Here is a 23,635-nt window from a genome sequence, read left to right as displayed (position 1 = left end):
TGGGATGACGACCTAGGGCTTTTGATGACAGAGTCTGCGGCTCCAAAGCACATGTTCCAGCTTTCTTGTGTGTTTAGCTTGGGTTTTGTGAGTGCATTGCTATTTACCCCAGGAAATCACGTGTACAACACTCTGCTTTGTAACTGGACTTGTATTATCACTGTTTTCTGTGACCATCCATTTCATGTTAGCTGCATTGTTAGTCAGCTTATAATTAAATTAACCGTGAATCCTTTTAGCGGCCTGTGAAGTAACTAGTCCATTTTGTGGTCTTTTGCCACAGTTTTTATAATTTGCATCATTGGCTAATTAATTGCTATTTAAAATTCTTTGAGGATTTCTCTGTGGTTTCATGCTTGATTTCTTTCCGAATATTTGTAAAAGAACAGTTCTGTATGTTTTCCTTGCTGTTGGAGTTCTCTGGCGGTGTGTCTGCTTTCATCATTGGTTTAGATTTCCTGTCTCATCCTGTTGTCTGCTTAGTCATCATCAATCCAGACCCCCCCACCATCGTTCCCGAGGCTGTAGTTTACCCATCCATCTCTCCTCCCCCGTCCCCCTACTTGCTCTGGTCATAATGAATTTGCCTAGTCTAAGAACTTCATAAAAGTGGAGTCAAACAATATTGGTCCTTTTGTGTCTGGTTTATTTCACGTAGCGCAGTGTCTTTAAAGTTCATTCATGTGAGTAGCTTGAAAGAGAACTGCCTTTCATTTTAAGGCTGAATACTATTCCATTGTTTGGCTAGACCCCATTTTGTTCATCCATTTCTCACCAAAAGGACATCTGGGTGTTTACATTTTGACGATTATGAATAATGCCACTGTGAACATTAGTGTACACATTTTTGTATGACCACATTTCCAGTTCTCTTGGGTGGAAGAGACTCTCAATGAGACGGTAGAGGAATTTGATGAGTAATACACATCAGCCAGAGATGGATACAGTGAGTCCCCTCATACAAACATTTGAGTTTCGAGCTTTCTAAGATGCGAATGTGTGTTCGCATGTCCAATCACATTAGTTCATGTGTCTGGCGTGCACGGTCACGTGTGTCCATCCTCTGCAGGTGGCTGTGCTTTTGTGTACTTTATAGTACAGTAGAGCAGTTTTGTAATTTCAAGCCCAAGATGTCTGGAAGCAAGCTTACAGACAGTGGGGTGTAGCCAGTTGTGTTAGTTGGGTACCGAGGCTGACTGTGTTGTATTTACGATCAAACTGGACCTATGAACTCACTTTTGGAACAGAACTCATTCATACAGAGTGGACTTACTGCACTCTGATCATGGACAGTGGTCATTGAGACTGTGTTTCCTCTGAGGAAGTGTGAAAGTAACTTAGATATGCCATGGATGGAGGAGCCTGGTAGGCTGCAGTCCATGGGGTCGCTAAGAGGAGGACACGACTGCGCGACTTCTTTCACTTTTCACTTTCATGCATTGGAGAAGGAAATGGCAACCCACTCCAGTGTTCTTGCCTGGAGAATCCCAGGGACAGGGGAGCCTGGTGGGCTGCCGTCTACGGGGTCGCATAGAGTCAGACACGACTGAAGCAACTTAGCAGCAGCAGCAAATTTATATACATTCCTTTGTTAATGTTGTTTTTCATTATGGTTTCTTCCAGGATACTAGATATAGTTCCCTGTGCTATACAATAGGAGCTTGTCGCTTAGCCATTCTCAATGTAATAGCTTGCATCTACCAACCCCAAGCTCCCGGTCCGTCCTGCTCCCTCCTCTCCTCCCGCTTGGCAACCACAGGTCTGATCTCTAGGTCTGTGAGTCTGTTTCTGTTTTGAGGGTAGGCTCACTGGTGCCACCGTTTAGATCCCACACACAGGAGATATCCATTTGGTGTTTCTTTCTCTTTCTGGCTAGAATCAGGTATACTTTAAACAGCTACCCATTTTCCAAGCAGAGCTCTTCTTTCTTCAAATGCCTACAATTAAAAAAAAAAGATGGAATGATTGCATATTTTGTGGTTCAAAATACTCATTAAAAAGACATCATTAGGACTTCCCTGATGGTCCAGTGGCTAAGTATCTGCCTGCCAATGCAGGGGACATGGGCTCAATCCTTGGTTCCAAAAGATTCCACACGCCTAGGTGCAACTAAGCACAAGTGCTACAAGTACTGAAGCCTGCCTGCCCTGGAGCCCCTGCTCCCCAACCAGAGAAGCCACCGTAATGAGAAGCCTGCTCACTGCAGCCAGAGAGGGGCCCCTGCTTGCCAAAACCAAAGCAAGCCCGTGCTCAGCAATGAAAACCCAGCAGGTCAAAAATAAAATAAATAAAATTTAAAAAGACATCATTAAAGGACCAATCACTAAATATTGCCAGTCTTTTCCATTTTATCAACTGAGTATAAAGAGACAGATTTTGTACCTGAAAGGGTAGCTTTATTTATAACTTGGGCAAACTTTCCTTTTTCTCAGTGTCTCCATGTGAGACAATTCATCTTAGAGGATAATTTTTTAAAGGCAAGAAATAAGAAAAGAATGGAACCATAAAGTGAAATTGTTTTTGGAATATGAAAGGCGATGACAAAACTTACAGAGGAAAGATAAGAAAACGGACAACCTCCCTCCAAATATTTCAGCATTACTAGTATTAGAACTTGTGAAATTTATGAGTGAGTGGCTCTGCTTTTTAATTTCATGAGTTCACACTCCAGTGGGTGTACACTCCATATGCGTTTGCATATGTGCGCCTCTGGGCTTACAGCTCAGTGCTTATCTGTATAGGTTTGTTGTTATATACCATTGAGGACAGAAACCATGTCTTCTTCACCTTGATTTCTCCACTGCAGAGTGCTGTATGTGGCATATTAGAGGTGCCCAAGCTTGCTGGAAGAAATGAATATGCTTGAGACAAATGAATATCCTTCGGATGTATTGCTACCATGTGGGTGTATTTACATATTAGTGGAACGGTGTTTTCCTGAGCTTCAGTCATTTGTGTATCTGTCTGAATGGGTGAGGAAGGGACAACTCGAGTGAGAAAGTTTGGCAGAGGAGGGCAATCTGGAGCCAGGAAGCAAGAGACAGCAGGTAACAGGCGTGACTGTCTCTCTGGCGCCCACCCTGTGCTCTGTGGGCTTTCAAAACAAGGCTCCATGTTTTCCCTTCCTCCTGGCACTTTTTAAATTCTCTCGCACTGTCAGGACACTCCTATTTAGAAACCAACTCAGGGCTATTTCTTCCCTTTTGTGGAGGAGGATGAGGAACTGGTTTCATGCTTCCAACAGATCTGTTTTCCTTCCTTGGTTTAGACTCTCAAATTCTGCTTTCAAAGGGCAGGCAAAATGGAGACTGAAATAATTCATTCAACAACAACCTCGAGGCCTGTAAAATGCCATCTTTGCTACTAACCAGGGAATATCATATATCACAGGTAGACACTTTTTATACTTTAGAGAAGAAGAAAAAGAATACCATTTTCTCCTCCCTCCTAATTAACTGCCCCCTGGGCTACTAGGACCCTCAAATAACAGTGACAGATAATCTCAGAATTTCTAGATGACAGTAGAAGAGGGGATTTCTCTGGTGGTCCAGCGGTTAAGACTCTGTGTTTCTGCTGCAGAAAGCAAGGGTTCAATCCCTGGTTGGGCAGTTAAGGTCCCACAGGCCACTGGAGTGGTCAAAACAAGCAAACAAAGAAAAAGAAAATAGAAGAGAGCCTATTAAAAAAAAAGTAAAACCTATAGAATTTTTCAGAAGATTGAAAAATCAGGATTCAGGGCTTTCATGGTGGTCCAGGGGTTAAGAATCTGCCTGCCAATGCAGGACATACAGGTTCCATTCCTGGTCGGGAAGATTCCACATGCCTCGGGGCAGCTAAGCCAGTGATCCACAACTATTGATCCTGCACGGCCTGGAGTCCATGGACTGCAGCTAGAGAGTAGCCCCCGCTCACTACAACTAGAGAAAGCCCTCGTGCGCCAACGAAGACTCAGTGCAACGTAGAAAAAATAAAGAATAACAAAAAAAAAAAAGAGAGAAAAATCAGGATTCACTCATTTCCTGAACCCTTCTCTTGTGTCTAACAAAGTCCTATCAAGCCTCTAATTCCCCTCCCAAGTCTCGGGCACTGGCAATTTTCTGGCACCCACTGGTCTCACTCTTCCCAACTCCTCCTCCACTTGCAGCCCATGCTCCACCTGGCCTTTCTGGGAGTCCCCATTGCCCGCCAGGTCATTCTGTTCATTTTCTCTTCCCAGGTAGATTACAGCTCCTTTCCCTTATATGATCCACAGGTTCCAGGGGAAGCTCTCAACAAAACACCTGCTGACTGAACAACAACAGGAGATTCACGTGTCATAGAATTTTAGGGCTAAAAGGACTCTTAGGATCTTTTTGTTCACTTTTTCTGTTTTAGAGAGGATAAGCAGAGGCCCAAAGGGTTACCTTTATAGATTTTCAAGAAAAACCATTGGTTCCAGACTGTATGTTCAGCTGAATAATATACCTGGTTCCTCATTAAAGCCATGTGGTGCAAGCATGCTTAGTCATGCCCAAGTCTTGGAGACCCCATGGACGGTAGCCTGCCAGGCTCCTCTGTCCGTGGGATTTCCCAGGCAAGAATACTGGACTGGGTTGCCATTTCCTACTCTAGGGGAATCTCCCTGACCCAGGGATCAAACCCACGTCTCTTGCATGTCCTGCATTGACAGGCAGATTCTTCATCACTAACACCTAGGAAACCCTGCTAGAGCCATGGGCTTTCTATTCTGACCCCCAACCTTGATCTTCCCTATTCTGACCTCAAGCCCTACATTCTCAGTGAATTGCTGCCCATGGTTTGACCTGACAGTGGGGGAAAAAACAAAACAAAACAATTAGGTCCCAGGATGACAATCTCCTTTCAAAAGGAGGTTGGGAGGACCGCTGTGGTGTGCAATGACAACAGAAGGCATCAGAAAGAAAGGGGCACTGACTTGACGGGGTGTGGAGAGTCAGCAAGAAAGTGGCAGGGGGACTTCCCTGGTGGTCTAGTGGCTGAGACTCCACACTCCCTATGTAGGGGCCCGAGTTCCATCTCTGGTCAGGGAACTAGATTCCACTTGCTGCAGCTAAAAAGATCCCACACGCCACATCTAGAGACCCTGCATGCCGTAACGAAGACCCAGTGCAGCCAAATAGATAAAGAAAAGAAATATTTAAATAAATAAATAATAAAGTCAGTCATTGATAATAAAATCAAATAAAGAGGGTTGGAGATAGGGTCTTTAGAGGGCCAAGGACCAAGTCTAAGCAGAGTCCAAGCAAATGCAGTTCTTCACCAAAAGGCGATTAGAGTCAGGTAGGAACTGATAGGCATGAGGGGCAGAAAGAGAAACACTAGACACACTCAGATCTGGTTCTGACTCTACCCTTGACAAGAAGTTTAATTTGGAACAAATTATTTAACTGTCAGGCCCTCAGGCAGACTCAGAATCTTATAGTCTCTGGTTGGGAGCAAGTCTTCATTCCAAGGATTTGCAATCAGATATTTGATCTTAAAAAGCTGGAAGAAGGTTGGAAGGATAAATTGGGAGTTTGGGATTAACATATACAAACTGTTATATACAAAATAAATAACCAACAAGGACCTACTTGTTGGACATACACTGCTCAATATTGTGTAATCACCCATAAGGGAAAGACTCTGAAAAAGAATGGATATGTATAACTGAACCCCTTTGCTGTACACTTGAAACTAACACAACATTGTAAATCAGCCATACTTCAATTAAAATTTAAAAAGAGCCCGGAAACAGTATCACTTCAAGTGGAAAACATTAGAGAGAATCATCTTTCCTTGCAGAATGTCGCAGTTTGTTCACATCACAGTTTACTCAGAGCCTGCTGTTAAGTCAGAATCCCACGGTTGTTATTTTAGTCTGTTGACGCTGTGGTTGCATATTTCACCAAGGGCCATCATTACCGTGGAGGCATAAGACATTTGGGGCTCCTGAATTATGACCGATGGATGGTGGTTAGTTGCTTTTTCTTAGAACACCCTTTTAACTACATGTGGACTGTGCTACATGTGTGAACCATATTAAAAAAAAAATGTTGATCACTTTCGATTAAAACACTAGATGGAAAAAACCCTACACTAGACAGCAAAGAGATACATACTTATAAAACACTCCTCCTCTCAACATTTTCACAAGGCCTGAATTATCTTGTAATCTGAGGATGCTATAATTTTGGCATCTACATTTGAATTCAATCTCTCTGCTTAAAGCCTCTTGTGAAGTGAAACTCCTATGAGATTTATTTTAGGTTGAAACAGTTTCATATTTTTCATTGTACTACAAAATAGAAAAAAGGCAAAATTAAAACAAAAACCAGGGACTTCCCTAGTGGTACTCTGTTTAAGACAGCGCTTGCAATGCAGGGTGCCTGTGTTCTATCCCTGGCCAGCAAACTGAAGTCCCATATGCTGTGCAGTGTGGCCAAAACAAAGAGGACCTCAAAATTACGCTGATCATTGGCAAATGCCCTGTTGTAGAAGTGTAGAAAAGCCCTTGAAGTTATCATATGGACACGGTCTGCCCAGCTGTAAACTTAGGTATCTATTTTGAACCCCTTTCACAGTGTCAGAATGTTAGACCTGGAAGGGGCCTTTGAGGTCATCTGATCCAAGCCACTCAATTTCCAAAGGCAGGTAGTAAAGATCAGAGGCATAAGAGACTCGCTGAAGTCCAGCAGGAGATTATTTAGTATAGCTGATCTGGAACCTGTGTTTCCATTCTCAGCATTACTGTTCTTTGCTCGCTTTTACTTATATTTGTTGTTTAAATTGTTAAATATGATTGCACTGTATACGGTAAAAACCAAAAACTCTCTCTTCCAACAGACTTCCCTCCCACTCTTCCATGTCGTCCAACTTTTTAGGAGAAACTGCTATTGATAGTTGGGCTTCTCTGGCGGCTCAGCTGGTAAAGAACCCACCTGGCAATGCAGGAGACATAAAGAGACGTGGGTTTAATCCCTGGGATGGGAAGATTCCCTGGAGGAGGGCATGGCAACCCACTCTAATATTCTTGCCTGGAAAAGTCCATGGACAGAGGAGCCTGGAGGACTACAGTCTGTGGAGTTGCAAAGAGTCGGACGAGCCTGAGCACATGTGCACACACTGTTAACAGTTTGCTGTATACATATGCAAATTCCATGTGTGTGTCTGAGCACTGATACATTCATTCACATACATATGGGTATACACACGGGCCAAGGTTTTTTAAATTTGTATTATATTTAATTTTTATTGAATTATAATTGACATATAATGTTAGTTTCAGGTGTACAACATGGTGATTTGACAGTTTTTAAATTTTAATTATTTTTTTATTGAAGGATTTTGCTTTACAGAATTTTGTTGTTTTCTGTCAAACCTCAACATGAATCAGCCATAGGTATGCATATATCCCCTCCCTTTTGAACCTCCCTCCCCTCTCCATCCCCACCCCACCCCTCTAGGTTGATATAGTGCCCCTGTGTGAGTTTCCTGAGCCATGCAGCAAATTCCTATTGCCTATCTATTTCACATATGGCAGGCTAAATTTTTTGAAAATACTTTTACTCCAAACTAGAACCTAATGAAACCAAAATAAAAATAAGGGGGTGATAAAATGGGAGTTCTGAACAACAACATAAATATCATTTCTAATAGAAATTGTTGTTTCTCTTATCATTGCTCACCTAGAAATTATCATGAGATTTTTAAACATTTTTATTTATTTGACTGCACTGGGTCTTGGTTGTGCCATGTGGGTTCTTTAGCTGCCGCATGCAAACTCTTGCCGCATGTGGGATCTAGTTTCCTGAACACAGATGGGACCCAGGCCCCCTACACTGGGAGCACAGACTCTGAGCCACTGGGCCACCAGGGAATTCCCTAGAAATTCTCATAAAATTTGACAAAAGCTATTCAGGCTTCCCAGCTGGAGCCAGTGTTAAAGAACTCACCTGCTGGGACTTCCCTGGTGGTCCAGGGCTAAGACTCCATGCTCCCAATGCAGGGGGCCTGGGTTTGATTTCTGGTCAGGGAACTAGATCCCACATGTTGCAACTAAGGGTTCACATGCTTCAGCAAAAATTGCAACCAAATAAATTAAAAAAAGAAAACTCACCTGGTAATGCAGGTGATATAAAGGACACTGGGTTCGATCCGTGGGTCATGAAGATCCCTTGGAGGAGGTCATGGCAACCTACTCCAGTATTCTTGCCTGGAGAATCCCACAGACAGAGGAGCCTGGCCGGCTATAGTCCATGGGGTCTCCAAGAGTCGGACATGACTCAGTGACTAACACACATGAAGGGTCCTCAGTGCTATGCACGGTGGGTAGGGTGGAATTTATCCTTGGAGCAGTGTGTTATCGCTTTTGCTTCATAGGATTAGTGTGGTATTTTAGAAAGATCGTTCTGGGACCAGAATAGAGGACGGAATAGAGACAGTGAAACCAGCTGAGGGGCTACTGCAATGTGCCAGGCGAAGGGGGGTGAGTGTGTGAACTGACGACGTGGAGCCGGATGTGCACAGTCAAAGGAGAAGAGGGGTCTGGATGAAGAGGCCTCGGAGGGAGACTCACAGAGCCTGAAGACCAGGTGGGTACGGAGGTGAAGGGGAGCTGGCAGACACTCCGCCTTCTACCTCCTAAATCTTTTAAAAATATTTATTAATTTATTTGGCTGTGCTGGGTCTTAATTGCACCACACAAGGTCTCTAGTTGCAGTATGTGGGACTGAATTCCCTGGCCAGTGATAGAACCTGGGCCTCAGCCCTGGGAGCCAAGAGTCTTAGCCACTGGACCACCAGGGAAGACCCTAAGATCTTCCTTTCTGAGCAGGAACTCTGTATCTCGTGCCAACTCTGGCCATGTAACTGGGGCTCAATTAAAGTTTTCTTTATTTTTGTTCTAAATTTATTTCCGTTTTTTTCAATTAAAATTTTTGAAGAAATCCTGCATTTTTTTTTAAATCCAGTATACAATCCTAAGCAATTGCTGTTCAACTTTTGATTACCAAAATTTTAATGCTTTTTTTTTCCTTTAAAGCATGATTTCAACTAATAAAATAGTTCTTATTACTTACCCGGTCATTCAAAAGCTGATGGTTTAGGGGTGTCCGGGTACTCATCTTTGTCTGCATTTTGGGACCATTTGTGTTTTTTGGACGTGCAAAGGCCATCATGAAATAACTGGATATTCTTCTGTAAGAAAAACTATACCTGCAGAAGAAATGAATCATACAATCTTCAGAATACTGAGAACACTCATTCCATACAATCCTCTTTAGTACACGGGGCAGGGGCAGGGACGAGGGGGAGAGTAACATTTACTGGGAGTCTTTTATATGTCAGGCACTTAACAGGTTTGCTCAATTAAAACCCATAACAATATGGTAAGGTGGTGGGTTTTAGCTTATTTTACAGATGAAGAAAGTGAGGCTCACTGAAGTTACATGCTTTGCCCAGAGTTATACAGACAGTAGGTGGTGAAACAGAGAATCAGGCCTAGGTCTGTTTAACTCTGTTTGATTTTCATTGGACCAAGGGGAAAAAAATCAGAATCACTCTTAGCTAAGAACATAACCTATTGGTCAGAAAGAAGTATTTATAAAATCTCCGTGCAATCTGAACTACCCCATTTTGTCCCTTGTGACCTCCTTCTTCCTCTGTCAACTTTCTGACATCTAGCTAACAAGGGCTCTAGCTTGCTACCATATTTAAGAAGTAGAAGACTACAATGGACAAGGCCAAGAATTTACATATGGACAGATTTGGGTTTATTGGGAAAAATACACTGGGGAAAATATACAGTATACCCAGTACTGTATATGTCTGCCTTCATTTTTGTGGCTTCACGGCATGTGGGATCTCAGTTCTCCCACCAGAGATGGAACTCACATCCCTTGTATTGGAAATGTTGAGTCCTAACCATGACTGCTGTTGTTCAGTCACTAAGTTGTGCCCAGCTCTTTGCAACTCCATGGACTGAAGTACACCAGGCTTCCCTGTCCTTCACTGTCTCCCAGAGTTTGCTCAGACTCATGTCCATTGAGTTGGTGATGCCATCCAACCATCTCATCTTCTCTTGCCTCCTTTCTCCTCCTGCCTTCAATCTTTCCCAGCATCAGGGTCTTTTCCAAGGAGTCGGTTCTTCACATCAGCTGGCCAAAGTTTGGGAGCTTTAGCTGCAGCATCAGTCCTTCCAATGAATATTCAGGGTTGATTTCCTTTAGGATTGACTCATTTGATCTTCTTGCTGTCCAAGGGAGTCTCAAAGGTCTTCTCCAGTACCACAATTAAAAAGCATCGATTCTTCAACACTCAACCTTCTTTATGATCCAATTCTAACCACTGGACAGCCAGGGAAGTCCCTAGGTCTGCCTTCATTGGATTAAAGCACTCTAATTTCCATGAGGGATTATTTTTCCCTCAGTGTGTAGGGTCTGCTGATTGGTTAATCAAGGTGGCCTCCCCTTGCCCAGTCATGAGACTAAGCTAGGCCAGGTAACTGATGCTGGCTTATCCTTGCTTTACAGCCAAGGTGATTATTCAAAGGACTGTAGATGCTCTGAGGATATTGTTAAGCTGTTCTTAGACTCTTCTTGGAGGGGCTTCCTAGGTGGTGCTAGTGGTGAAGAATCTGCCTGCCAATGCTGGAAACCTACGGGATGCAGGTTTGATCCCTGGGTCAGGAAGACCCCCTGGAGGAGGCCATGGCAGCCCACTCCAGTATTCTTGCCTGGAGAATCCCTGGGACAGAGGACCGTGGCAGGCTATGGTCCACAGGGTCACAAAGAATCAGGCACGACTGAAGCAACTTAGCATGCACGCATGTCCTTTCCATCTTGTGAGCCACCTGATAGCCTTCAGTAAATTTCACCTCCATCAGCTAGAAGACCCTTCTTGTAGGGGCATCCCTGGGGGCTCAGATGGTAAGGAATCTGCCTGCAATGCGGGAGACCTGGATTCGATCCCTGGGTTGGGAAGATTCCCTGGAGGAGGGCATGGCAACCCACTCCAGTATTCTTGGCTGGAGAATCCCCATAGACAGAGGAGCCTGGCGGGCTACAAGAGTTGGACACAACTGAGCGACTAAGCACACAGCATGCACACATTAGCTAGAATCTATTTCTGTTGTTTGCAACCAAATCTTGTTACATTACACAGTTGGGATCCTGGCTCTAAAACTTACTAGCTTTGAAACTTTTTGCAAGTAGTCACTCAGTCGTGTCTGACTAACCCCATGGACTGCAGCACGCCAGGCTTCCCTGTCCTTTACCATCTCCCGGAGGTTACTCAAACTCATGTCCATTGAGTCAGTTATGCCATCCAACCATGTCGTCCTCTGGCATCCCCTTCTCCTCCTGCCTTCAATCTTTCCCAGCATCAGGGTCTTTTCTAATGTGTGGGCTCTTTGCATCAAGTGGCCAAAGAATTGGAGCTTCACCTTCAGCATCAGTCCTTCCAATGAACGTTCAGGACTGATTTCCTTTAGGATTGACTTGGACAGGTACACACTGCTATATTTAAAATGGATAACCAACAGGGATCCACGATATAGCACAGGGAACCGTGCTCAATGGCAGCCTGGCTGGGGGAGAATGGATACATGTATATGTATGGGTGAGACCCTTCATTGTTCATGTGAAACCACCACAACACTGTTAATTGGTTATACTCCAATACAAAATAGAAAGTTGAAAAAAGTAAAATAAATAGCATCACCACAGACTTTCTTAGAACTTCCTGTTATTTACAGAGTTCTTCAAAGCCTGTCCTTGAAGGGGGCACAACAAAATATTTTAAGGTAAAAAATATTTAAAGCAGATTGATGGCATTTTCAGTATATATCCTCCGTGTTTCTGTTTGTTTGTGCCTTCTTCCTCCCTGAAGGTATGTTTCATATCCAAAGCAGTGGTGCTGAGTTGAGGACTGCACAGGATTTGCCTGCCTCACCCAGGGCTCCAAAAATTATAGCAACAAATATAAGAAAATTTAAAAACATATTTATTTTTATGTATTTATCTGGCTGAGCAAGGTCTTTGTTAGGGCATGTGGGATGTAGTTCCCTGACCAGGGATAGAACCCACGTCCCCTGGACCACCAGGGAATTCACCTGGACAGTTTTTTGATCCAGATACCACAGCTAAGACCTGGCACAGCCAAATAAATAAAAATAAATATTTTTTAAATTAAAAAACCATTACCTTTTTACTTACAGAGGATTCCCCCAAATGCTAGATGTGAAATTTTGTGACTCTCACTTGACATGTAATATTCCCTCTCAGGTTTAAATTACAGCTGAAGAGAAAGCCAACGTTTTAAAACCTCAGGGTTTTAAACCATAGATAATATCTTCCTGCAGTTGCCTGCTGATACCACTCTGCTGGAATAAGGGGGAATTAAGGAGGTTCAGATGAGCCCTCACATTCTTAGCTCCAAACAGCTACGTTGCAAAGGTGTAAGAAATGATTTCATTACAGTATTATTAATTGGCTGCTATAAAAATACACATGAGCAGGCAAATATATAAAGCACGGTCACTGAGTCTAGATCTACTCAGTTAAAAATCACATATTTCCTTTTTTATCGCTATTTATTCATGTTTGATGTTTCTTCTATTTAAACTTTGAAGGTGTGTGTGTGTGTGTGTGTGTGTGTGTGTTTTAATTTTTATTTATCTGTTTAGGCCAAGCCACTCGGCTTACAGAATCTTAGTCCCCAACCAGGGATTGACCCTGGCCCTCGGCAATGAAAGTACAGAGTCCTAACCTCTGGCATGCCAGGGAATTCCTTAAACCAGTTGTTTTCAATCTTTTATTTTTTTTTTTTCTCAGGGCTATAAAACTCTTTGAGGATATGATGAAAACTATGAATCTTCTCCCTAGAAAAATGCGTATAAACATTACATTTTGTTTATACTAGGTTAAAAACTTCTGTTGTAAGCTCAGAAACTCTCTTTTCCCAGTATGAGTAGAAAACAATCTGACTGATTATAAGCACGATTTCTGATTAGGACAAAGTAGCTTTTCCAGGTCCTCCCTAAGGTGTTGCGTTGTTGTTGCTTTATTCCTTCCTGGTTCTTCAGAGCTAGAAATTATTTGAATTAGGCTTTTTTTTTTTGTTTTCAAATCAACTTGAATAAAGTTTGGTTTTCAGGAGACGGGGCCTGGCTGAGAAAAAGAGCCCTCTTGGTAACAGTCTTCCTGAAGCAGGAAATGGAGGCGTCCTGCCCTGGGTTTTGTCATTATCCTTTCACAGTTTTCGCTCTGCCCACTCTAGAAGACGGGCAGTGTGCACACCTGCAGGCCCACACTGGTTCACAGTATAGACCACTCGGGCGCTTTCATACAACATGCAAGACAATTACAAGACAAAGCAAGTTGCCTTCCCTCCCTCTACATGCAAACCTTGCTGCTGTTTTCTCATGACCTCTTTCCCCCTTAATGGCTGTCCTTGCATGTTCCCCTTTAATTTTTCTTTGGTAAAGGGGAAGAAAAAGGGCTTATGGCCCTTAGCCCCAGTGTGTGCTTCTAGTGTCCTGTTTAAAGGCAAGGATAGGTCCTCTGGTAAAGTGCCAGTGGTTACACACCTCCTGTCCCATCTTCAAAGCCATTCTTCACACTGTCACCATTGCACAACTTCACTGAAGACTTATCAGGTCTGTATTACAGGCATAAAGACAAGTCTTGACTAGAATGGAGATTACAGTCTACTACAGGAGGGGTTTTTTAACAAATAAAAAAATATATATTTAAGGTGATGTCTTAGTATATGTACACATTGTGGAATGCTTACACAATCAAACTGTGTAACACATCCATCACCTCCCATAGTTACTGTGTGTGTGCATGTGTGCGTGTGGGTGTGCATGTGTGTGCTTCTGTGTGTGATTACCCTTGAGATCTACTCTTCCAGCAAATTTCAAGTATATAATATATTATTATAAACTACAGTCACCATGATCCCTGGGCAGGAAGATCCCCCGAAGAAGTAAATGGTAACCCACTCCAGTATTCTTGCCTGGAGAATCCCATGGACAGAGGAACCTGGTGGGCTACAGTCCATGAGGCTGCAAGAGTGGGACACAACTTAGCGACTAAACTACCACCACCATCACCACACAGTCACCATGCTGTACACACGGTCTCTAGAACTTACTCATTTTCTAACTGAAGGTTTGCACCGTTTGATCAGTATCTCCACACTTCCCTACTCCCCAGCGTTGGCTAACCACTGCTCTATTCAGGGAAGTATTTTTCAAAAGGTCTCTTAGTCACTTTTCAGCTCAAAAACCTTCGGAGACTCGATCATGGCTACAGAATCCTTAGCATGCTCACCTCACACCTCACACCTCAAGCTGGGCTCAGACTAGGAGCGCTCGGCCGAGCGTGCGCGGCGCGCCTGCGCCGTCCGTGGTGCGCGCGCGCCCGGCCGTCGCGAGAGCTCGCGGGCGCTCCGAGGCCGCGCTGGGGGGCCTCGCTGGCTCCGTTTACCTGAGGGACCCGCGGCCGCCCCCGGCCGCCGCCGCAGCCCCCGGGAGCCCGGCCCCGAGGTGTGGGGGGAGCCCCGGGTCGTGCCGGCCCCTTCCCGTCCGGCTCAGCGGGAAAAGGACTCGGGGGTGGGGACCGAGGCGGTGCCGGCGCGGCCGCCCGCTCCTCGGTCTCACCCTGCGCCGGAGCCACCAGCCGCCGCGGCACCGCCTCCTCAGGGATCCTGATTCTCGTCGCCGCCGAAACAAGAGCCTTGGGCGCCGCGCTGTGGAGGGGTGGGCGGCGGGCCGGCGGCGGAGCCCGAGTCTGGGGCTGGGCGGCCCGGGCGCGCGGGCTGGATTCACCCTCTGTCCCGAGCCCGCGCCGAGCAGCCTGCTGGAGTGGGGCCCGCGCTCCCTGCGCGCCGCCCTCGGCCCCGCCTGGGGCTCGGTCGGCGCCGCGGGGGCGGGTGGCGCTCCCGGGCCTCTGGGGGCTGTGGGGGGAGCGCGCGGCCGCCGGCCGGGAGGACGACGCTCCGAGGGCTGGGTGCGGGGCCGCGGGCGGCGCCGCGGCATCTGGACTGCTGCCTGTTCCTAGTCCTGAACGTTGTCCCCTCTCCTCCCTCCCGTCAGTTTTGCAAAGTCTGCTTATTCCTCCTGGAGGCTTCCCTCTCTGCCCCCTTGGACGCTCCGTGTGTTTGCCCTGGGGTACCGCGGGGAGGTTCAGCCACCGCCTCTGAAATAAGGTGCTGTTAAACATTTCAGGACATTTTAACATCTTCCTAGAGGCCTTTTTCAGAATTAGGTGTCTTCCTCAATAAGAGAAAAAAGAAAACACGGAGGAGGAGGAAAGAGAAGGTAAGACGATAGGCTTTACTAATTGTTGAGGTCCTTTAATGGACCGGAACCTGGGGGTCCAGAGTCGATGATAAGAAAGTAAAGGAGAGAAAGAGGCTGATAGTCCTTGATTTATGGAGAAAGCCACTTCTTTCTTAAAAGAAGAAAAACATACGCCACTAATTTAGGCAGAGGCGCCAACTCGAAGTTCCAAAATATCTGGCAATGACAAAAAGTCTGGTTTTTGGCCCAGAATAAATGAAATTTTGAATTTTGGTTCCCTTCTGAATGTAGCCAGACAGATCAGCGGAGCAGACCTGCAGCTATAGGAATAAATGACTGCTCTATAAGGTTGATCAAACAATATTTTATTTTATAGAAGTAGTTTGGAGAGACCTGTAATGTTTATGTACAGGAATTGGGTTACTTGGCAAAGCCAATACCGCAGGAGCATGGAAACAAAGACTTGACAAGGGGGATGTTACCTCCCTCTTGAGCCTTCTTTTAGCCTTTAGTGCTGTGCTGACAGTCGAAGGGATAGATAAATCCGTAGTTCTGTTATTAAGAAACATTTACTCCTGAAGATAATGCTTTCCATCCGTCCTTTTTTTTTTTCTCCCATCCGTCCTTTTAAGCAAATCAATACCATCTTTTTCCTCCATCAGAAGAAGGAAAAAAAAGTTTGTTTGAAGTACCAAACCACAACATAGAGGTAATAAGATAGGAAAGTGACGTAAAAGCTTAAGTGGGCAGGCTTGCAAGGATAGAGCTGAAAATAAAAGATAATCGAGATGCAGTTCTTCTTACAGTGTTGCCTTTTATTTAGTGAAATAACAGGTTCCTCCTCTACACCCCCCCCCCTCCCCCAAATGCTTTGAAACTGTCAGGAGAATAAGGGAATTAAGTGTCAGGAATCATTGAACAGGAGGCTTCCTGTGTGCTGTTTTGGATCTGTCAGGAATTCTCTGTTCCTTATTAATTCCTGACTACTCAGGAATTAAGAGGAGAGGCAAGCCTCTCCCCGGGCCAAGGAATCCAGGCATTTCCTTCATTAGTTTCTCTATACGGAGAGAAGTACCCTCTTCTTTCTTGTGAACCATAGGGTTAAAGTGATTGTTTACAACTCTCTAATATGAGATAGCTCTCTCTCTCTCTCCCCTATGTTTTGTAAGTCTCAAATTTTAATCTTTATCTTTGCTGAGAATAACTATGTAAGACAGTATATATGCCCACACCATGTTAATTAAAACACCTTTGCTCCATCAGAGCTCTGTTCCCTGTGTCTGTCTTTCTCTCTCTCTATCAGGCTGTTTGTTTGGAGCACAGAGGCCCTCTGAATTCACTTTCCTGCCCGGGCTTCTAAGACCCTCTCAAGAAGGTGCTGTGTGCCTTCACCACATCGAGAGGGTGCCTGAGGCCTCCGTGAACTGAGCGAGCCTCGTGCCAGGGGCTTTATTGGCTTTCTCCATAAATCAAGGACTATCAGCCTCTTTCTCTCCTTTACTTTCTTATCATCGACTCTGGACCCCCAGGTTCTGGTCCATTAAAGGACCTCAACAATTAGTAAAGCCTATCGTCTTACCTTCTCTTTCCTCCTCCTCTGTGTTTTCTTTTTTCTTTTTCTCTTCCACTAATATTCCCTGCTTCTACATCTCTCCTAAATCTACCAGTGCCCTATTAATAGAGAAAGAAAGGACTTTAGGTTCTTTTATCCCTTTTTTCGTCTTCGGTACTGCATTGCTCTGAGCTTTGATTCGTGCTTTGAACATTTAGGTGGATTTTTCTAGAGAGATCCCCAGCCATGATTGAGATATTTGAAGTAGGGAGGCTTGAGGAGAAGATAACTAGTAAAGTGCATGTTCTTTTTTTGTATAGCATAGTGTTGTGAGCGCGTCATCATTGGGCAAAGAGAGGGGGTTTTAAACTCACTGTAACTCCTCTGTTGCCCACTTGACAGGCAAAAAAATCTCTCTCCCCGTCTTAAATTTCTGGTGTGTTAGTAAAACTGTGAGATTTCATGCTGAAAGCTTATTCCGTGCATGTTAGTTTGTTGATGTTAGACTGCTGTTGACTTTCTTTTCTTCAGGAGACATGTGATAGGAAACAGGTCTTACTGCATCTTTACCTTCTTTCACAGGGAAGAGCAGTGTTGGCCTCAAGCATTTTTTAACCCCTAAATCTCTAGAATTAGAGACGTTTAAAGCTGCAGTTGCCCACAAAAAGAGCAGTAGTGCAAATGAAAACCAAGACTTTGAAATATGTATGAGAGGAATTGTTCAGTATAAATTTGGGAGAAGGGTCACAGCGTCCTGAGGAAAGAAGTGAAGGTTTTTAATAGTGGCATTTCCAGAAGGTTAGGTGTGAATGTTTGAAGAGTAACAACTCCTCTTTGAGTAGAAATTAGTTTTAACTGACTGTTGCATCAGAAACGATGAATCTATCTTTGAGTTACAGTTTGTTATGCTGAGAACTAGCAACAGTTTTGGAGGATCCAAGGAATGCGCTGTGAATGAAGTTTAAGAAAAAACAACTAGGCTGCTGCTGCTGCTAAGTCACTTCAGTCGTGTCTGACTCTGTGCGACCCCATGGACTGCAGCCTACCAGGCTCCTCCATCCTCGGGATTTTCCAGGGAAGGGTACTGGAGTGGGGTGCCATTGCCTTCTCCGAACAACTAGGCTAGTAGGCCTAAAAAAAAATCCTGGTCCCCAAAGTTTATCTCATTAAACTAATTTTATAGTTAAAACTTGCAACCATGCTAAAGGGGAAAAAAAAATCAGGAGCTTGATATTAGAGAATTTTCTGAAGACATGTTAATGGAAATGGAAACGTGGGTGGAATTTCAACCTGATTTTTTTAAAGTCCAAACTCTCACCATCTTTTAACTTTCCAGTTTTGTGTTTAGTTTTAAAAGATCCTTTGCTTTCTCTAGTATTAAAAGTAATGTATAATTTGTAAGATGGACTGGATTTTGATGCCTACTATTCGTTTTCATTTTGAACTTTATTTGTTTTTCCTGTATTTTTTTACGCCCCATCACTCAGCACACTGGAAGAATAGATTATCTTGTGTAATCAGTAGATGACTAGACGGACTTTAAAAATTAGATAAAGTAGCAAAGTGATACCTTGAGATTAGTAAGAATCTAGGCCCTATGAATTAAATATGCTGCTGCTAAGTCGCTTCAGTGGTGTCCAACTCTGTGCGACCCCATAGACTGCAGCCCACCAGGCTCCCCCTGTCCCTGGGATTCTCCAGGCAAGAACACTGGAGTGGGTTGCCATTTCCTTGCCCAATGCATGAAGCTGAAAAGTGAAAGTGAAGTCGCTCAGTCCTGTCCCACTGTGACCTCATGGACTGCAGCCTACCAGGCTCCTCCGCCCATGGGATTTTCCAGGCAAGAGTAGTGGAGTGGGTTGCCATTGCCTTCTCAGATGAACTAAATATGGAGCTATATACCCTTTAGCAACCAGAAAACAGTATCCTGAGAATGAATTTATTTTTTTAAATAAGATATGGAAAACAAAAGGCCAAAACCCACATGAGTTTTAGGAAAAGGAACCTAGCACTTTGAGCAGTGATATGCTCTCAGTGTGTACTTTGCTCTCTAAGAAGATGATAATTTCCTTGAGAGAAGCAGCTTCAGAGGTAGTGATTGCTAATCCTTATAATGCAGTCTTGGAAAACTCTGAAAGAAGACAAAAGAATATCCTCCTGTTCCCATTGTAGCCAGTGTGTTTGAGGCAACCTTTAATTTCTGAATTGGAAACACAAAATGTTACGTACATGTATAGTGTGTCCAGATAAGTAAATCTAAGCTGAGAAAGAGGAATCACTTTGTGTACAGAAAGTGTGAATTGGAATAGAATTGCTAACCTCTTTTGTTGCAGGGCCTTGCTGACAAGCCCCCAGGGCCCATTTTTGTCATTGTCTCTCCTGGGATTCTGCCTGCTTTCTTTCCTCTTCACAGTTGCCATCTCCTGCCTTTCCCACCTGAGTTCTTTGGGTTTGGCTTTGTAGTCAGCCTCTGAAGACAGTCTTCCAAGATTGCATCCCCTTGATTGCTGCTCTTCAGAACAAATACTCAACTTATTTTAGGGGCTTTTACTTTTTAACATCAAAAGAGAACTGGTAAATTGGGGAATATCTGATTCCTGATGTTACACATCGATAAAAATTAAACAGAACTGGACATGGAACTACAGACTGGTTCCAGATAGGAAAAGGAATACAGCAAGGCTGTATATTGTCACCCTGCTTATTTAAGTTCGATGCCGAGTACATCGTGAGAAACGCTGGGCTGGAAGAAGCACAAGCTGGAATCAAATTTGCTGGGAGAAATATCAATCACCTCAGATATGCAGGTGACACCACCCTTATGGCAGAAAGTGAAGAAGAATTAAAGAGCCTCTGGATGAACGTGAAAGAGGAGAGTGAAAAAGTTGGCATAAAGCTCAACATGCAGAAAACAAAGATCATGGCATCTGGTCCCATCACTTCATGGGAAATAGATGGGGAAACAGTGTCAGACTTTATTTTTGTGGGCTCCAAAATCACTGCAGATGGTGATTTTAGCCATGAAATTAAAAGACGCTTACTCCTTGGAAGAAAAGTTATGACCAACCTAGATACCATACTAAAAACCAGAGATATTACTTTGCCACCAAAGGTCCGTCTATTCAAGGCTGTGGTTTTTCCAGTGGTCACGTATGGATGTGAGAGTTGGACTGTGAAGAAAGCTGAGCGCCGAAGAACTGATGCTTTTGAATTATGGTGTTAGTGAAGACTCTTGAAAGTCCCTTGGACTGCAAGGAGATCCAACCAGTCCATCCTAAAGGAGGTCAGTCCTGGACGTTCATTGGAAGGAATGATGCTGAAGCTGAAACGCCAATACTTTGGCCACCTCATGCAAAGAATTGACTCATTGGAAAAGACCCTGATTCTGGGAGGGATTGGGGTCAGGAGAAGAAGGGGACAACAGAGGATGAGATGGCTGGATGGCATCACCGACTCAATGGATATGAGTTTGGGTAAACTCTGGGAGTTGGTGATGAACAAGGAGGCCTGGTGTGCTGTGATTTATGGGGTCACAAAGAGTCAGACACGACTGAGCGACTGAACAGAACTGAACTTTTTATCATCAAAAGAGAACTGGTAAACTGGGGAATATCAGATTCCTGATGTTACACATTGATAAAAATTCCAGTGTAGGGTTAAATGTATCTAGTCCTTTCTGTTTTCTGATGAAATAGTCATCAGTTCATTTAATCGGAAATTAGTTTTCCGCATATCTTATATTGCTCTGTAGAAAAGTGAATGTCTTTTCTTAGGGTTAGGGCATGAAAAACTGTTGCCAGTGTTGGGACCTAACAAACGCCATGATAGGCTTCAGGGACTAAGGTAGGACTCACGGGAAAAGCTGAGTCATTGCCCAGTGAGGTCATCCCCATGGATACCAGGACTTGTCTAATCAGCATGCTCCCCGTAACCTGGTTTGAGTTTATCAGGACGTAAAAGACATCCCCCTGCAGCCAATAGCCAATTAGTAAATACCAGGAAACCCCTGCACCCAATAAAGATTAGCCAATTAGTAAATACTAGGAAACTCCTGCAGCCAATCAGCCCTTGCCAACTCTCTGTCTTTGTTCTATACCTATAAATACTGCTGTAAATCTGGGCTCAGGGCTCTTGCTCCACTCCACTGTATTGGATGTGGCGGGAGCCCTAGCTTGAGCTAGAAATAAAACCCCTTCATGCTTTTACATTGCTGTGGACATCTTATTCTCTCAGTTTTGGGGACTCAGACTCTGGGCATAACATTTGGGGGCTCGTCTGGGATCCCTTTAACTGGGAAAAATAACACTCTCCCAATAGAAGGGATTTCCTCACTAGAAGGAAAGATATCTGAACACTGGTGTTAAGTCTGGTTAAGTCCAGCATAAGGCCAAGGCCCAGCATATGCACTGGAAGGCAGCTGGCTCTTGTTAGGCCTAATCAGAGGTGAATTAGTCATCCTAGCCAGTGTAAGACCGAGGCCCAGTGAGCGCGCTGGAAGGCAACTGGCAGCCAGCATAAGACCGGGGCCCAGCATTGGCGCAGGAAGGCAGCTGGTTCTGTGGGGGATTGGGAAGGAACGTCTCTCCTATCTCCGAATCTGGTAGGCAGTGGACGCCCTTTGGTGAGATAACACTGGGAAGCAAGACAACAGTGACCCGGGATAGACCTAGCTCTGTGTTTTCGGCCGATATTTGTCTGTCTTCTGTCTGTCGCCTTTCTTTGTGTGCCGGCGCCATTTTTGTTTTTTTGTGTGTTCATTGTGAGCTCCGTCATTATGGGTCAAAGCTCTTCCACCCCTTTGTCTGTAATGACTGACCATGAAGATCGGGAGAGTAATACTTATCTAGACCATCTCTAACTCCTGACACTGAGGAAAAAGAAAAAAAAAAAAAGACCTGAAGCTAGCTGTCTAAATAGGTAGAACTTGATTTTCTTTCCCTGTGCCTTGAGACCAGGGCTCTCTTGGTATGTCTCTGGGTAATATTTTTGAGGTTAATTTGTATATGAGCTCTATTTATTTGGCTTAAAAAAAAGGTAAGTGCTTACAAATCAAGTAATTCTAAATTAATAAATTCCAGGTTCATGAGAACTGGGAAATATTGTGTTAAATACCTGATACTAATGTGTGTTTGTTGACCTAGCTAATATAGACATGTCTTAGAGTAATTAACATTAAGTAGAATATTTTCATTGTACCTAGGTTTGATATAAGTTAAATATTATATCTGTTACAAGTTTGTCAACAAGGAAATTAACCTCAAGTGAAGAAACTTCTAAAAAATGTAAATGAGATGAGCTTTTATATCTCTAGCTAACTTTGGGGTGCTTCAGAGGGCCCCTGGAGCATCCCAGAGAGATATTAAACTGTGTTTATTTGGTTGGTTAAATTACATGGAAAAGATTATCAAATGAGTAATAAATCTGCTCGTGTTATAATGTATGGTAAAATAACTAATACAGATGTCAATTATGGTTATAAAAATCATCAGACCAAAATTAGTGAGAACAGAACTATTTTGCAAACAAACTAGCCTTAATTTGGTTATACTGAATAAAAATAAGGGTAACATTAAGGAGAAAAAGATATTTCAAAATGTTAAAGACCAGTTTCTTAATGGAGGTCTGCATCTAGTAAGACTCATCTCTTAGATAGTTCTTTGCTGTTATGTGATGTTAATGTAAAATTTAATTGAATTCTTGAAGAACACCCTAAGTTTGTTTCTGAAGCTCATCTCAGTAATCTATCTTTGGATGAAGATCAGATGCCTCATAACCTGCAACCAGGACTGGAAAAAGACATAATTTAAGGGACTGTCTCCAACATGGATGGAAGGACTTATTTATCAGGAGAAACTACACTACACCAGGATGAGAAGATGATGACATCAGAGGGAGACAGCTTCCCCAAGATGCTGGACCTGATTCGTATGATCATTTATGTTTTCTTGACTTCTTAGACCTTTGCATATAAGTCAAATGCTTTTCTATCATAGGCCTGATCCTATGCTAGTTTTAAAAATCAATCCGATTGTTGGGTTCGTGTCCAATTACCTGTGTCTAGTTCTGGGTTACCTTGGTAAATTTCTCTACTACCAGACTCTAACTGGTTGGCCCTGAGAAAATTTACTTAAAAATTATTATAATCATATTCAGGTCAGTGTGCAGAGGACCTGAGATATACTGGGCTATATCTAATGGAAGTTCTTAACATAAGTCTTACTTGTGACTTTACTAATACTGCTGGCTATGTTATTTGTATTTCACCTGTTTTACAAAATTGCTGTTTCTTACACTGTCACATATGTGTGTGAGGCCTCTAATAGAATAATACATAGTCCCATATGAGACCGATGATGGTAATAGTGTAACTCTAGACATGAGAAGAAGCAACAAAAGGCAATATTTTCCTGGACCAAGAAGCTAGTAAGACAGGTGGTCCAGAGAATTTTGGATACTGTTTTATGGCCTAGTCCAGTAACAGCACATTGAGTGACCTGTTTACCTGAGAATGGACACTCTCAGCACCATGGGATAAAATGGTCATGAACTGCCCCCTCATAATCATGGTCAAGTTTATGAGCAAAAAGGGGCTCTGCCAACTGAAGACTGACACTCGCCATCTACATCTACAAAGATTAAATCATGGCCACCGCAACTGCCAACTTTCCATGCCCCTGAAAGGAGTTCAGGGTGAAAATCAGAAATGAGGCACTCTGTGCTCTGGGAAAAACTCGCAGAACAGGCCTTCAGATAGTTAGATCTTTTCAGGAAAAGATTTT

General features: G+C 43.7%; 1 long non-coding RNA gene across 1 annotated transcript; it reads right to left on the bottom strand.

The window, feature by feature from the left end:
• Positions 1 to 1,556: 1,556 nt before the first annotated feature.
• On the bottom strand, positions 1,557 to 14,903 carry LOC138428637 (uncharacterized). Its single transcript, XR_011252523.1, has 3 exons — positions 14,334 to 14,903; positions 9,078 to 9,213; positions 1,557 to 1,937 (listed from the first exon to the last, which is right to left on the bottom strand). It is a non-coding gene; the product is annotated as an uncharacterized lncRNA (long non-coding RNA).
• Positions 14,904 to 23,635: the final 8,732 nt, after the last annotated feature.

This window comes from Ovis canadensis, chromosome 24 (genome assembly GCF_042477335.2).
Source record: "Ovis canadensis isolate MfBH-ARS-UI-01 breed Bighorn chromosome 24, ARS-UI_OviCan_v2, whole genome shotgun sequence".
Classification (NCBI taxonomy): Eukaryota; Metazoa; Chordata; class Mammalia; order Artiodactyla; family Bovidae; genus Ovis; species Ovis canadensis.
The sequence above is the reverse complement of the archived record's forward strand: the minus strand, read 5'-3'. Positions and strand labels throughout refer to the sequence as shown.